Source organism: Trichosurus vulpecula, chromosome 7 (genome assembly GCF_011100635.1).
Source record: "Trichosurus vulpecula isolate mTriVul1 chromosome 7, mTriVul1.pri, whole genome shotgun sequence".
Classification (NCBI taxonomy): domain Eukaryota; kingdom Metazoa; phylum Chordata; class Mammalia; order Diprotodontia; family Phalangeridae; genus Trichosurus; species Trichosurus vulpecula.
The window spans coordinates 235,868,798-235,885,652 of NC_050579.1; the positions used below are offsets into that span (position 1 = coordinate 235,868,798).

The following is a 16,855-nucleotide window of genomic DNA, read 5'->3' on the forward strand; positions in this document are numbered from 1 at the left end:
AATGAACTAATTTAAATGTACTTAAACTAATTTTTACTAAATTTTGGTAATTTAGTAAATTTACTAAATTTTAAATAATTTAAATGGTACATAAAGTACCATAGTAACTTTTCAACTATTCTCTCTAAGTCCCCATTGAGATTCTTTGTCCATTCTCAGTTTCTTTTCCTAGCATGTGGTCAGGATTAATGCGTCTCCATGTTTCTGGTTCTTCATTTTTTGCTTTGTATTATTTCACCAAGATCTTTCCAGATTTCTTCATATTCTTCATGCTTGTCAGTTGTAATAATCACCAAATTCCTGTCAGTCAAAATCTCATTACATTGGGGGCAGCTAGTAAGTAGAGCACCAGCCCTGAAGTCAGGAGGACCTGAGTTCAAATTTGGCCTTAGACACTTGACACACTTGCTATCTGTTTGACCTTGGGCAAGTCACTTAACTCCAATTGCCCTGCCTTTTCCCCCTCCAAAAAAAAAAATCTCATTACATTGATGGATCACAATTTGTTTGACCATTCCCCTACTGTTGGACATTTAGTTTTTTGATTTTTTAAAATAATTAAGTGTAATGCATCTACAAAAATCCTTAAACAGGATTTTTTTTTTTTAGTTTTTGTTGACACTTTCTGGATATACTCTGAACAATGAAATTATTGAATCAAAGGATATGATTTTTTAAATAATTTTTACTGGATACTGCCAGGTGGCCCTCCAAAAAGATTTTTACAAGTTTGCAACCTCACCATATATGGATGAGTTTACCTGGTTACCCACAATCCTAACAGCACTACATTTTGCCCTTTTTCATTATCTTTGCCAGTTTGATGAGTTAGAGGTGGCACCCCAAAGCTACCTTAATTTCCATCTCTATGTTATGGACTAATAATTTTCAGAAGTTGGAGAGAGAGAAACCAAAAGGATTTCTAATTAAAACTCAGTTGCCTAGAAAATCCATCCAATCAGAAAAACCCATCATATTCTAGGTCTGCTCCTCAATTTCTTGAGGAAAACCTTGAACATTCTGCTCTTTTGTATGTACACATTATTAAACAGGCTTTGCCACAACTGTTGAGATAAGTTGGTCACCAATCACTCCTCAGCTCTTTACACACTAACTAAAAATATGCTTTTCCAAATGCATAACACAGTTTATGTTTAGGCTTCATTAGGAGCCCCAGTTAATTCCATGGCATTAAAATGTGTTAAGAGCCCTACTTGGCTAGGCCCTTATTCCAGGTATATCCAGTATATCTCATTAATAGCTGGAAGAACCAGATACATTTTCTCCCTCTAGTGACAGTTGTGTTCTTTGTGCAAGATATGCCTTTCTGAATATGGTGTATTTTTTTCCTCTTTGTGAATCTTTACCTTCATCAGCCCTTAGAATTTTAGTGAGCATTATGTTAAATCAGGGCTGTCCAAAATGTGGCCTGCCAATTGCAGTGCAATTTATGCCACCTGCTTGCAAGCATAGAAATTTACATAAATGCTTTAGTAAAGGAAGCCGAGCTACCACGGAGCTCTCACTAAAGTGGCAAATTAAAATATATTGTCTATTGTTTCAATAAAAACCTAAGGTTGGATGGCCCTGATGGTAAGTCACCATTAAACTAAGGACCTTGGTTTGATCAGGGTCTTTTGGATTTGAAATCAGAGGACTTAGGTTTGAATCCAGGCTTCTACTGTGTGACCTTTGAACAAACTTCCTATTCTCTTTCTATGCCTCAGCTTCTTTGCCTCTAAAAGAAATAGGCTGAACCGGGTCTGTGGTCCTGGGAAACTCCCTCCTTTAAGTATCTGCTTACTTTCATAGGTGTTTTGAAGTTGTTTAGGCTTTTGGAATGAAAAGGCTTTCTTCAAAACATATTGAGTGATAAAAAGAGGAAATGTTGAAAGGACCCAATGTTACTAGCACCTCTTAGCCTTAATTAAATATGAGCTTAAGATGAAAACTTACTTGGCTTTGGGTAAGAGCAAGAAGGATTTTACTCTGCAATTAAACTGTCATATGGCCATCTCAATTCATTCTGATCTATATCTTGCTACTAGACCCAGGTGGCTCCAGAGGAGAAAATGAGGCTGGCAACTTTTCACAACTCTGTCTCACTTAAATCCAATTCACTTACAAGTCATGGCATCACCTTTCTGATGTTGTGGTCCTCTTTGAGAATGGAAGGGTAAACATCAAACATCTCATACAAAAATTAAACTGTCACAGCTTGAGAGTGTAAAGGTGATAGGAGGGAGAGACAAAAACTATTTTGCTTCTATGGAAAGGAATATTGGATTTTAGGAAAGAATTGGAGGGAGCAATGCTAGAGTTTAAATTGGATTTTGATCATGGGGATCTTAGGTCACCATAATGAAGCTGCTATGTAATAATATATATAATGTCACACATAATATATAAAGGACAATAAGTGGCAACTCTAGCAGTAAGAGAGTAGAATGGGCTGCTTCAGGAAATAATGAGCATTAAATTCCTGGAGGTCTTCTGGCAGAGGTTTATTAAAGGCATTGTAACCAGAATTCATGGATCAGGTAACAGCTGGACTAGAAGAGCTGGCTTCTTGCAGGTAGGAGAGCTTAAGATGAAAGATCGGGCTTTGTTTTATCAAAGTTGAATCTGACTGTCAGACAGCTGAATCTTCATCTTTTAGAGGGCTAATAATTGGTGTGGGGAGGAGGGCAGTTAGTGACATCCCTCCTTACTGCTTATGTTCCACATGGTAACCAGGTTAAAGTTCATTCAAGATAATGAAAGATTTGTTACTTCACTAATAGTAGCTATGCTCTCACATTTCCCCAATTATTTCCTTTCCTTTTTCTCTCTGTGAACACATCTCAGAAATTAGCCTTGGACCCTATTAACCATCTAAATAATAATTTAGGGTTACAAAACATTTTAATACATTATTTAATTTGTTCTTCTTAATAACCATGGGAAGTTGGCAGAGGGAAGAGTAGATATCCCCATTTTACAGATGAGGATACTGAACCTAAGAGGTAAAGGGACTGCTTGGATTCAGTACGAGATTTTATGAAACTAGTGCCAGTGTTCTTGCCACGGGATCACACCATTGCCCCGGTTCTGAGAGGCACCATGATGAATATGGTGGAGTCAGGAAGACCTGGGTTCAAATCCTACCTTAATCCAGTTCCCATCTGACACTTAACTAGCTTTGGAAGTCATTTAGTTTCCAGAGCTTCAGTTTCCTTATATATATGCAAAATGAGAATGATATTACCTAATGCTACCTGCACCTTGGGGGCTGTGGTGAGATTCAAATGAGGTTAACACACATAAAGCACTTTGCATATCTTTTATTTTACCACCACACTTGTGATTTATTGGTAGATTGTGAGGTCTGGGGGGAGGAACTTCCTTGGCCAGAGCTTGTCTATCATTTAGGGACTTAGAGAGTTTCCTGAGGGCCCTGAGAGGTTAAGTGACTGGCTCAGTCACATAGCCAGCATGTGCTGGAGCTGGGTCCTAAAGTCCAGATTTAGGGACTTTCTTTTGCTTTCCTTAGTTCATGGTGCCTGATACATAGTAGGCAGTTAAGCTAGTATTATTCACTATGGCAGGCTCCCTCTATTTCGAACCTCTGTTTTTTGTGAATGAAATTTTTATTTATATGTTGTATCTAGAAGCAGATACATAAGTTCTCATATAATTATTTTCCAAAAATGTGCAAGAAATTACTATTTCCAACTTTTAAGTCTCTGTAATTGATTTTGTTTAGGCATTTGTTATCTTATTTCTCTGGAGGCACCCGCTGCAAAGAATCCCTTGACCATGCTTGGGTTATATCCATCTTATGGAAAGGGGGAAAAAAAGGATAAACCCAGAAGGTCAAAGAAATGGATTGTGTCAAGGGGAACAATACATAGAGTACACTAGAAGATAAAAAACACATTCTGGACATGTTGAATACCCTTTCCCCCCATTCTTTCACTGCTCCCTCTTCATATTAAAAAAAGGAAATTAATAAAAGGAAAAAAGAAAATGGTAGGGAAAGGGTATGCCATGGAGCTTACCCTCTTGTTCCTGCTTCAAACTACATCCATTATGGTGTAAATGGTGTTAATCTTTCTGTTCCCTGTTTAAATAATGGACAATATTCTCTGGCAGCATAATCTGGAAAATAGTTCTGCCTCTCATTTAAATAGACAAGTTGCATGAACTTGTTTTTCAGCTGCCAGTTCTCATTAATGACACAGTATGTAACTGTCTGTCTGCAAACTAATCTCTGAGGTTTGGAGTCAAAGAAGAGAATACAGGAGCGTGAGGCCTAATTGCGACTCATTCTCCTAACTGGTACTTTCTCTGAATAGTGGGTGATAGTGAAGGTTTGTGCCTTTCCACTTCCCACCCCCTGTGGGTGAATAGCCCCCTTTTTGTGTTGAAACAATGACTTGAGACAAAGAAACCTCTCAGGATTTTTAGAAAATGACCATTTTTTTTTCTTTTTTTCTCTTTGAGATTTAGATGGCAAATCATGGGCCTGAAAGTTCCCATCTGATGTTCCCTCTCAAGGGATTAGTCATGGCAGGGCTTTAGTTACCTGTGTCAGAGAACAAAGCTGAGCCATTTTTTAGAACATTAAGTTGGAACACTGGTCATTAAGAAAAAAAAAATAAGCCTATAGAGGAGCTACTTAGAGTGGCAGGAAGAGCCCTGGCCTAGCAATGGGGGCACCTGGGTCCTGGCTTGACCACTGCCTGGCTATGTGAGGACTTTGAGCTAATCCTTTAACTTCTGGACTTCCAAAATGAGGATGGAAGGAGAGGCAGCTTGGAATCATGGATAGAGATCTGGACTTGGTATCAGGAAGAGCTGGGTTCATTTTCTGCCCCAGGTACCAATTGTGTGACTCTGGGCAAAGTCACTTGAGCTCTTCATGCTGGAGGCAATTTTCTAAGGCTACCGGATGCAGATCAGGTGATTGTGTGCTTTAGCGGAGGGTAGGAGTCCCCTTTTGCCAAAGAAATCACAAGCCTCGTTCTAAAAAAGAGTTAAGGATAAGGAGTGGGATGAGACCTGTGATTGTGTTGGTAGAGGGAACTCCCAATGCAGGTTGGCACCTTCTTTGTCTTAGAGAGTTGCTTAGAGCACTAAGGGGTTAAATGACTTGTCCAAAGTCGTGTAGCCAGTATGTGGAAGAGGCAGGACTTATCAGGGGATCCAGGTGGCGTGGCAGATAGAGCACTGGGCTTGAAATCAGGAAGACTCATGGTCATGAGTTCAAATCTAGTCTCAGACATTTACTAGCAGTGTGACCCTGGGCAAGTCACTTAACCCAGTTTGCCTCAGTTTTCTTGTCTGTAAAAGGAGCCGGAGAAGGAGTTGGCAAATCACTTTGCCCAGAAAACCCCAAAGGGGATCAAGAAGAATCAGACACAACTAAACAACAATAACTTCTTGACTTTGAGGCCAGCTCTTTATCTACCCTGCTAAGCTGCCTTAATTTTTATTAAAGGGGGGAGGGTGTGATAATAATAAGAACAATTATTAACAATTAACAATAAAAATGATACGATAATAATGACAACAGTAGTAACTAGCATTTGTATATGTTTGTGTTATGGTTATGTGCTATCTCATTCGATCCTCCCAACAACTCTGTGAGTGGATGCTAGTATTTTTCCCATTTTATAAATGGGGAAAGTGAGGTAAAAGGAAGGGAACCGTCTCTTACTCAAGGTAACAGAGATCCTAAGAAGCCGAGCCAGGAATCTGCTTTAGTTCCTTGGATCATGAAATTTAGAGCTTGAAGAAAGGACCTTAGAGGTCCTCTCATCAATCTGGTCATCTTACTGATGAGGAAACTGAGTCCCAGAGGCATTCAGTGACCTGCTTGAGGCCATGTGGGTAAGCGTCAGAGCTGGGATTCGAACCCCTGGTGCTTTGACTCTAAATCCAGCAGGATTTCTTCTGCGTCATGCTGACTGACCTCAGGAAGTCTTGACTCTAATCCAGTATTAGTTCTGCTACAACATATAGACCCTAAGAGTCAAGGCAAATCTTCTGTAACTAGAAAGCCCTGCATCAATGAAAGGGATAATTATGAAGGGGATAGTGACTTCAGCCTCAGCTGCCGGTGTTCTTTTCATTCACGTTTAGCATCTAAAATGCCCTGAGTTATCTATACCCATGCTCCCCTTCTACGTGGGCTGCATATCCTGATAGAAGCAGTAATGTCATGTTATTTAGGAGGTCCAAGTCATGGCACCAGGCTCCGGTTCCCCGGTTGTGTGCTTTGGGCAACTTACCAGCACTGCTCCTTATTTTCGTCATAGGAATAAAACTTTTCCTGTTGGTTTTTATTGAATGAGACTTATTGTTCTGGAGTCAATTTAGAATAATTGACAATTTCCCTATGCAAAAAGTAAGCCTGTGCTTTATTTTCTTAATAAGAAGGCTGTTTTTGGCAGAGAGAAAAGAGCGTTGGAGTTTTTTAAAGTCATAAGATCAGAAATTGAATCCCAGTTCTGGTATTTATTACTTATGTGACCTTGGCCAAGTCACTTCCTCTCTTGGGGCTTGGTTTCCTCATCTGTAAAATGAAGGGATTGGACTAGATGGTCTCCAAGGTCCCTTTTAGGTCTAAATCTATGATTTTTAGGTCTAGATCTATGATTTTATGAAAGAGCTCTTGACATGGGATTAGGATAGGAGTGGGGAACCTGTGATCTCAAGGCCACATATGGCCCTCTAGATCCTTAAGTGTGGACCCATACAGTGAAAGGGCCACACTAGAGGACCTAGAGGGCCACGTATGGCCTTGAGGCCGCAGGTTCCCCACCCTTGGATTAGGAGATCTGGGTTTGTATTCTTCTCGGTCATGAGATCCTGGGCAAGCTAAATAGCTTCTCTGGGTCTACATTTCCTCCTTTGTGAAATGGAGATAATACTGGAGATAAAATAATAATACAGCTTTGATTCTATTACCTGCTTCAGAAAAGTTCCTAGGGTGCAGTTAGGTGGCTCAGTGGATAGAACACCTGCCCTGGAGTCAGGAGGACTTGAGTTCAAATTCGACCTCAGAGACTTCCTAGCTGTGTGACCCTGGACAAGTCACTTAACACCAATTGCCTCCCCCACAAAAAAACCCCAAAATGTTCCTACAAGGATCTAGAAACTTTTCCCACTGATATGGATAGAAAATTAGTCTATAACTTAAGAGTCTTAAAAGGTTACTTGGAGGTGCTGAAAAGTTAAGTGACTTGCCCAAAGTTTAACAACCAGTATGTGTCGAAGGTGAGACTTAAGCCTGGCCTTGTACACACTGCCTCTGATGTACCCCTCTCATTGTTTATAATAATATTTGTAATTCCCACAACTTGTAGTATCTTGAGGTCATATATTTAGTACTGGAAGGACCTTAGAGTTCATCTAATCTAACCCCCTCATTTGATGAGGACAGCGAGAGCTTTGCCCAAGGTTATACAAGTGGTAAGGGACAGGGCTCGTCTTGAACCTAGGTTCTCTTACTCCAGATCTAGTGCCTCTCTCACTGGACCATTAGATGATATTCTGGACAAGTCCTGACTTAGGTCAGTCCGGAGGTTCAGACTTGGGACTCTAATGATGTTCCTCCTCCTCCTCCTCTTCTTCCCCTCCCTCACTCCCTCTCTTCCTCCCTGCCATTTCCTTCTCCAGCTCATTCTACAGATGAAGAATTGAGGCAAACAGGGTTAAGTGACTTACCCAGGATAACACAGCTAGTTAGTGTCTGAGGCTGGATTTGAACTCAGTTCCTCCTGCCTCCAGGTCTCCTGCTCTATCCCCTACATCATCTAGTTGGTCCTTGTCTTTCATTTTCGAAGAGGACCAGGGACGTCATGGGTAATGTCTTGACTTGTGCATGGATTGTATTTAAGTGAGGCAGAGATCCCCAAAGTTGACATTTTTAGACTATCTAATATTTTAAAGTCTTCTTAACAATAGCATGGTAAAAGTACTCAACAGGGATACTGGTTCAGGTAGACAGCCCCTCTCATTTCAGTCTGGACATATATATATGATCAAAAGCCTATGTTGACAGCTACCATAGTGGGATATCTATTAATTCTGAACAGCACTGACTCCTCCTGGCTTGATCTTTTTAAACTCTAGCCTAGGCGACAGAAAAACTGCCTTAATGGCTGGCATCCTTGTCTCCTGGACTAATTAAGTCTCGAGGATCAGATTCCTTGTCTTTTAGGGGGGAAAATCCCCCCAAACTAGCTCAATTTATGTGGCAAAGGTCCTAATATTGCTCCTACCACAAATGAGCATGTTCTTCCAAAACTTCATCGACTAGATTGGCGTTGGGGCAAATAACTGACTTTTAAATTAATTTTGAAAAGTCATTATCCAGGCAAAGAATTCGCATATGTTATGAATATATAGGTAATATACCTTTTTATGGTCCTGTGAACTGGTTAGTTCAGTTCCTTGGAACATGCGTCAGCAAAATGCAGCCTAAGGGCAAAATCCGGCTGCTTGGTTTTGTACTGCTAGCTAGCTAAGAATAAATAGTTTTATTGTATTTATAATGCAAAAGCCATTCTTATCTTACCTGCCTTATAAAAACTGGCTGGGGGCTGGATTTGGTTGACAGGCAATGAATGGTTTGGAGACTTCTGCCTTAGAACATGGGGATAACAGAGCTGCCACCTTGAGTTTGATCTCTGCATGAACCAATCGATTGATCCACATGTGTTTACTGAGTACATACTATGTGTCAGGTACTGTGCACTGGGGGATGGAACAAAGAATAATCCCTGCCCTCCCTGAGTTTGTATTCTCTCAGAAGAGATGGATGACTTACTGACCAGGTAATTTGAGGGGAGGAGGCACAAGCAGCTGGAGAGTCAGGAAAGGCCTCACCCAAATTATCTTTACTATTCCGTAGTCACGGATTAAAAAATGACAGACCCGAGCATAGTCGTTGGTCCTTAACCCCAACCAGCCTTTTTAGACTGCATGGTCTCAGTTATGAGAATGATTTGGTGACAGTCTGGCTGGGTCGATCCAAAACCATTTTCACTACTGGAAACAATGCTGGTGGCTCTGAGGTCCTTTTCAGCTCCAATTCTATGAATAGAACCCATATATTTTGTGAAAGTGTAAGGTTAAAACTTGGGTACCCTGAATTGAACCAAAAAGACATTCTGCGCAGACTGTTCATTCTCCATATTCTTTTGTCATCATTGTCATCATATACCTCCTCCTCCTAGTCCAAGAAATAATCTGTTCTAGGAATCTGACAAAAGAGAAGGCCTATAACTTTGTGTCGTAGTTGGTAGCCTTGGGTTAGCAATGGCTGCAACAAACAAGCCATTTTATTTTTGTTCTTGTACTTTCAGTAATTTTTCAGTTGTATTTGACTCTTCATGACCCCATTTGGGTTTTCTTGGCAAAAATATTGGAGTGGTTTGCCATATCCTTCTCCAGCTTATTTTATAGATGGTTATTAAGTACTGACTGAACTGAATCAAACTGAACTGAAGAAGCCCTTGCTGGGGTGTCTTATATACTGTATGGTCAGTATACATACTGTAACTGGTATTTGTGAGTAGCTGTTCCTTGCTACTCACTATCAGAGTGTACTTGGGGAAGCCCCCTCTTTTTTCTGGGCCTCAGTTTCCTTATCTGTAAAATGAGGGGATTAGCTTCTAGTGGGTCTCGGAGAAACCTTCGCACTGTGATATTCTGTGACTTAAGGGTTCTATAAAGTCACTAACAGCATGCTTCACCCACTTTGTGTGGGGGGAGGGGGCAGACCTGGCCCTAGGACTATGGGGCATAGGAAGATTTCCGTCTGGGCTAAATAGCCAAGAACTGGAAATACCGGCTGGTTAGAAGAAATTTCTTATGCCGTGGGGCATATAAGCATGTGTGTTTCTGGGCTAGCAAGTTTCTTCAGCTGTGATTCTAAAGTGGCATTATGCTAATAACTTATTAAAAGGCCTGTATTGAAATGTTATCTTTGAGGAGGAACAATCGCTTGAATTGACCTAACACTTTCTAGCTTACAAAGGACCTTCTTACACTCGACATCAAGGTAGGTAGGGCAGGTGTTACAAATCTCATTTTATAGGTGAGGCTGAAGTGGCATTTAGGAAGCTTGCCATTTGCCCCAGTTCACATGGCTAGTCAGTGGGGAGGATGGAACTCAAGCCCTTATCTTCAGACATTGAAAAGGTGCCCTTTTCACAATGCCCACAGTGTGTGTTCAGAGTAGAAAGGCACTGTTTCTATAAGTCATGCAATAACTGTTTCATCTTCTTATAGGATCGCAGCATAGGTCTTATGCTGCAAAGAACCTCAGAGGCCATCTAGTACAAACCCATTAGTTGACAGATAGATGAGGAAACTGTGCCATAGAGAAGGTACGTGTCCAAGGTCCCCCGCCCCCCCCCGTAACAAGTCTGAGGTGAGATTTGAACTCAGGTCCTCTGATTTTAGGGGTAGCTAGGTGGCACAGTGGATAGAGTCAGGAAACTTGAGTTCAAATGTGGCCCCAAAAACTTACTAGCTGTGTGACTCTGGGCAGGTCACTTCACCCGGTTGGTCTCAGTTTTCTCATCTATAAAATGAGCTGGAGGAGGACATGGCAAATCACTCCTGTGTCTTTGCCAAGAAACCCTCAAATGGGGTCATAAAGAGTCAGACAAGACTAAGCAGCAACCACCTCTGACTCCAGAGTCATTCTCTTTCTTTCGACTGTACCATACTGCTTCCCTGCCTTCCTTCTGGAGGGTTAAATTTAGAAATTCCTTTAATCTGGGCTTCCCACTGACTTTCCTTTTAGATAGCACAGTGGAGAGAGCTCTGGATCAGGAGGCAGGAAGACCTGAGTTCAAATTTGGCTTCAGATGCTTACTGGACAAAGTCACTGAACCTCTATTCAGCTCAGGTTCCTCATCTGTTAAGTGGGGCTAGTAACCGCTCAGGGCTGTTGAGAGGATCATATGGAGTAATAATTGAAAAGTGCTTAGCAGTGCCTGGCACATAGGAAACACTATATTTAGTTAGCTATTCTTTTTATTATGATTCCCATCTCCGCATTGATAAGATAGGTAGCTAGATGTGCCTCAGATTGTACGGAATTTACACTTACAATCACTTGTTTCTTAACTCAGTTGCAGTAGCCAGGATTCTGTATAGCAAAGAATAATGCTGTACTGGGGCAAAAAGAGTTTGAGAACTACAGAACTCTGTGACCTGTGTCTGGCCATCATACAGGCATAATATAGAGAACTTGAAAGAGGTTGTCCATTGCATTCATTTTCATTAAGGTTAGTTAAAAGAAATTAACTTTCAAAGGGGAGAGAGGAGAAGGGAGGAATAGTAGACAAATAATTGCCACTTTGGACCCAAAGTTTTACACCTTTTGATTGCTTGCCAGCCCCAACCCATCTCATCCTTCACAGGGCTAAGCGTGCTAGCCCTATACAATTCCACCTAAGTCAGTGGATGTAGTTGAAGAGTGTTCTAGGTCATGGAATGTTTCCTGGTAGTAAGTAGCAAGAAATAATGGCAGAAGCAGTGATAGCGTCATGAAAAGAGCTCTTCGTACGTGGAGTCAGGAGATCTTGCTTTTCTATGCCAGTTCAGATACCTCTGGATCCTTGATTATAGGTTAGCCACCTAATCTGTCTTGTTGTTTTTAGTTTTTCAGTTGTATCTGACTCTTTCATGACCCCATTTGGGTTTTTCTTGGCAAAGATACTGGAGTGGTTTGCCATTTCCTTCTCCAGCTCATTTTACAGATGAGGAAACTGAGGCAAACAGGGTGAAGTGACTTACCCAGGGTCACACAACTAGTAAGTGCCTGAGGCCAGATTTGAACTCAGAAGGATGAGTTTTCCTGACTCCAGGCCTAACACTTCATCCTCCATACCACCTAGCTGCCCCCATCTATTATCTAACATCTATCCATCTCTTTGATACCACCTAATGGAAGGAATTTCCTGAGGAAACTCCTTCTACCAATGCATAAAAACATTTACTCAGCAATATAGAGTCTTTGAGAGTTACCTGGGGCAATAAGAGAGGTCTAGTGTCCTGCCAAGGTTACCTAGTCAATGGTGACCCTTGAACCCAAGCCCTCTTGACTGTAAGGCTAGTTCCAATTCTCTATCCTTATTCACAGGACATCTTGATCCTTTCCAGAAATCAAATTGGAAGCTCTGTGACCAAGGTGCAAGAGTCTATTTTTTTGTGATGACAGTAGTTTCCCAGTCTTAGTCCCAACTGACTCAGTGTCCCAAAGTGAATACTCCTAAGCAGGGTGAGTTCTCATGTCTGCTATTTTGGTGAGCTAGGGCTCCCAGGGCCATTGCCTAACAGACTACAGTTCCTTATTTTCGCTTTACCAGCTGCATGATGCAGCTGTCTGTATCCACCAGTCTTACTGAGACCAGCTATTTTCAGAAATTTAATATGGTAAGGGTGAGTTGAAGCAAATTCCAGCTGCACTTTTAACTATTTGTAGCTTTTTATAGATTGAAATTAATCTTGGTCTTTGAGTTACCTGCTTAACTCTTTGCTAGGTCCTTAAGTCTGAAGTAGAGCATACAACTAGGGGACACTCTAATTTGGATTATTGCATAGTTTGGGGTCATTTAAGTTTAAAGTTATTTAATTTTCCAGGGTGTCACTGTCTTTTTGAGGAAACTTAAAGAGTTGAAGAAAGGAAGAAATTATTGAGGAAGTTACAATAGTTTCCCTTTAAATCCTAGCTCTGTCAACTTAGACTTGTTTTAATTGGGCTACCATATGACATCCATGGGGCAGCTAGGTGGCGCTGCAGTGGATAGAGTTCTGTGCCAGAGTGAGGAAGACTTATCTTCCTGAGTTCAAATCTGGCCTCAGGCACTTAATTAGATGTCAGACCCTGGCCAGTTGCTTAACCCCTATTTGCCTCAGTTTCCTCATCTGTAAAATGATCTGCAGAAGGAAATGGCAAACTACTCCAATATCTTTGCCAAGAAAACCCCAAATGGGGTCACAAAGAGACAAATGAACAACAACAAAAATGACATTTATCAAGTGAGAGGTATGCCAGTTAAATCTAACTAACACTTAAGCAATTACTCTGTATAGGACAATGGAGAGGGGAAGGTAGGGGGAGAAAATTTAAAAATTGAAATCTTATGGAAATGAATGTTGAAAACTAAAAATAAATTAATTAGAATTTTGACCAATGGAATGAATCATGAGAAAGAAGATTCATTCCATTGGTCAAAATTCTTCTCCACGACTTGACTAGAGCATAAATTAATTCAATGCGAAGTTATACATGACAGTTATATGAGACTTCATGCCGTCTTGGGGAGGGAGGGGAGAAAAACTGGAACTCAAAACTATGTAGAACTGTGTGTGGTAAACTAAAAATAAATAAAGAAAAAAAATATATTAATAAAAAAAAAAGATAAGCAAGATAAAAAAAAATAAATTAATTAAAAGAAATTATCCCTTCCAGCAAGGGGATTATGGTGGGGTGATATAAGGGGCACATAGATACATATAGTGGGAGAGGGAGAGGGAGGGGGGATAGGAAAGGCTTTAACAGTAGAAGTGTCACCAGAATTATTCTGGAGGCAGATGAGGATTCTGAAAGACAGCCTGTTCAAATGCGAGTAGGTGGGAGATAAAAAGTCAGGGAGATGGAAAGTTGAGTCAATTGAGAATAATCTAATTTGGCTGGAATGTAGGGGATATAAATGGGAATGCCATCATACAAGACTAGAAATTTAAACCAGAGCTAGACTCTGGAGGGCCTACTGTGAACCAGGGACCAGTTAGGGTAGAATGGCTGTAGAGAAATTGGCCCGTGAACAGCAGTAGGATTCATTGTATTATCATTGCATGGAGGTGCCCTGGGGTCTTGAAAACCATTTCAGATGGAAGTGCAAACTCTAGTGGATCCTACAAAGCTGGAAAGACTTTGAGTATGGATGCATTGTTGAACTTGTATGCCTACCCCCCAATGACTAGCCTGGCCAAGGGTAGAGAGGCTCATTACCAGAGTCCTCACAAATTTCAGAGTTAGAAGGTATCTCAAGCTACCTGTTCCAGCCCATGCTTCTCTCTCCAAAATACTGAACAAATAATAAGTTTTTGCAAAAAGAAGATTAGCCATCAATTAGCAAGGATTTATTATTGTTAAACACCCACCGTGTTTAACTATGTTCTGGGCACTGAGCTAGACATTGGGGATGCAAATACAAAACTGAGGCTCTCCCTGACCTCAAACCACTTATATTCTTTAGGAGCAATACTTTTTCAAATCTAAGTAAACATAGATATATATACAAAATAAAATGTATAGTGATGAGTGAAGTGGGACATGGCATTAACTAGGGAAATCAGGAGCAGCCCTTGAAAAGAGGTGTGTAAGTCTCATTCCATCAGAGAATTTGAGTTGAAAGAGACTTTTGCAACCAGCCAGTCCAACCCATGTGTGAGAAGTATCCATACTACCATATATCTGAAAAGTGATTCTCACAGTGATTTCACCTCTGAGGAAAACCCCCACCTCCTATTGGGAAAGCCCATTTTTCTTTGGGATTGTTCCAGGTTTTAGGAAGTTTTCCCTGACATCAAGCCCAAATATAGCACTTGGCAACTTCAGCATTTAGCACAATGTCTGATACAAAGTTAATGCTTAATAAATGCTTCTCAACTTGACATTCACTCACTGCTCTTGGTTCTGACCTTTTGGGCCAAACAGAACACATCTAATCCCTCCTTCACATGAAAGTCATCAGGTTTTTTGTTTTTTGTTTGGTTTGGTTTGGTTTGGTTGGTTTTGGTCATGAGGACCACCTACTAAGACAGAGAGTAGGTTACAATCTGTGCTGGTAGAGGAAATACCCACGGTGGTGGTGGTGTTGCTGTTAGAACTATTAAGGGATAAGAAAACTTGGAAGCTTTATGGGCCTTCAATGACTCTGAGGGAGATACGTTGCTATCGCCTCTGTTTTTCCTTTTGGCAGAATTATGGTCCAGAAAATTGATTTGATTTATTTGTATTTGCACAGTGAGTCAGGAGACAGACTGAAATTATTAGAGACTTAATTACTTCCCAAGGAATGATGGTACCAGACCTCCCTAGGCCAGCTTCCCTGCTCCACCTGATTTAAAACCTAATAATTTGGATCTTTACTGTAATGTCTTCCCTTGGATCAAGTGAATCTTGATTCTTATTTGGGAGATAAAATCTTTACAAGTTTTGAATGTGAAGGGTGAAAGAGTTCTTTTGTTTAAAAAAAAAGATAAACTGAAGTCCAGTGGTCTTGAAAGTCATGGAAATTGAGAACTGGAAGGACTATTAGAGATTCTGGAGGTCAATCTTATATTTAGAACAATGAGAAGACTGGCTGAAGGGAAATGCCTTGACCAAGTCCATGCAGTAGCTAACTGACTGAAAGCCCCATTTCCTAACTCCAAATCAGGTACTCGTTCTACTATGAATAACAATACTGTTGTTTCTATTTGAAGATGTGTTGTTGTAAAGAGGAAAGATGCCTCGTTCTTCCACTGATGCTAAATTTCAATGTGAGCAAGGGATTGGGGATGGCAGTGATAATGATACCAAAAAAAGAGAAAATAATGTCATTGAAATATTTTTTTTTCAAAGGAAGGAAGGAAAGGACAGACTTCTGTATCACATAAACACAGTCAAGCAAAACATAAATTTAAAGTTTTGATGTTATAGTATAAAACATTCCTCTGGTTCTGCTCAATTCACTCTGCATCAGTTCATACAGGTCTTTCTATGGCTCTTTGAAGTTGCATTTTCCCTCATTATTTCTTCTTTTTCTTCTTTGAGACAATATTGATTAAATGACTTGCCCAGGGCCACAAAGCTAGTAGGTGTCTTGAGGTCAGATTTGAACTCATGTCCTTCTGACTCCAAGGTCATTGCACTATCCGCTGTGCCACCTAGCTGCTCCTAATTTTTTATAGTAAAATAGTATTTCTTTACATTCATGTTCAGTTTGGTCAGCCATTTGTTATCTCATGTGGAAAATGAGGGGGCTGGACTATATACAGCATGAGGATCAGGGGCCCTTTAAGCCCTAACAGTCTGTGAGCCTATGAGATGGAACTTAGATCATAGATTTGGTACTTAGAGGTCATCTTTTAAGCCCCGCTCTTTTTTTTTTTTTTTTTGGCCAGGAGAGGGAAGGCAATCAGGGTTAAGTGACTGGCCCAGTATCACACAGATAGTAATTGTCTGAGGTCAAATTTGAAGTCAGGTTTTCTTGACTTCTGGGCCAGTGCTCTGTCTACTGCACAACGTAGCTACCTAGCTGCCCCCAACCCCTCTCCTTTTACACGAGGAACTTGGGGTCCCTACAAATTGGGACTTGTCCCTGAATTTGTAAAAGCCTGGGGAGATAAGATATGAGCCCAGGAATGCTTGACTCCACATCCCTTTGGAGCTTCAGCCATCATTCCATAGTGCCTCAAGAATATGCCATCCAGTTTATAGAACTCCCAAGTAATTTGTGATCGAGCAAATCCCCACACTGCAGACAGATGCCTGTGTTCAGGGGCATCCTTCGATGATCAGACTTAATCCTTGAAACAAGAGAGCAGACTTCCTCTCTCCAGTGGAGACTTCCCCATTTCAGCCAGCTCTTCCGTGTGAGTCAAGCTTGGCTGTAATAGCTTTACTGTTGATGTAAGCTGCCTGAACAGCTTGCTGACACACCAGCAGCTGGGGAGGTGTGCTCTGCTCTCGCCTGCCTCAGCTGGTTTGTACCAGATTCAGTGGCTTTGTCCAGGGATACTTGGGGTTGGTTCCCAGGGTGGTTCCCTAGTGAATCCTCTGCCTGGAACTCCCCTC

The 16,855-nt window shown here is 41.0% G+C and overlaps 1 protein-coding gene across 1 annotated transcript in view; it reads left to right on the forward strand.

The window, feature by feature from the left end:
• The window catches only part of TNFRSF21 (TNF receptor superfamily member 21), a 112,022-nt gene that overhangs the window by 74,988 nt on the left and 20,179 nt on the right, over positions 1 to 16,855 (forward strand). The gene's annotated exons all lie outside the window — the stretch shown is intronic.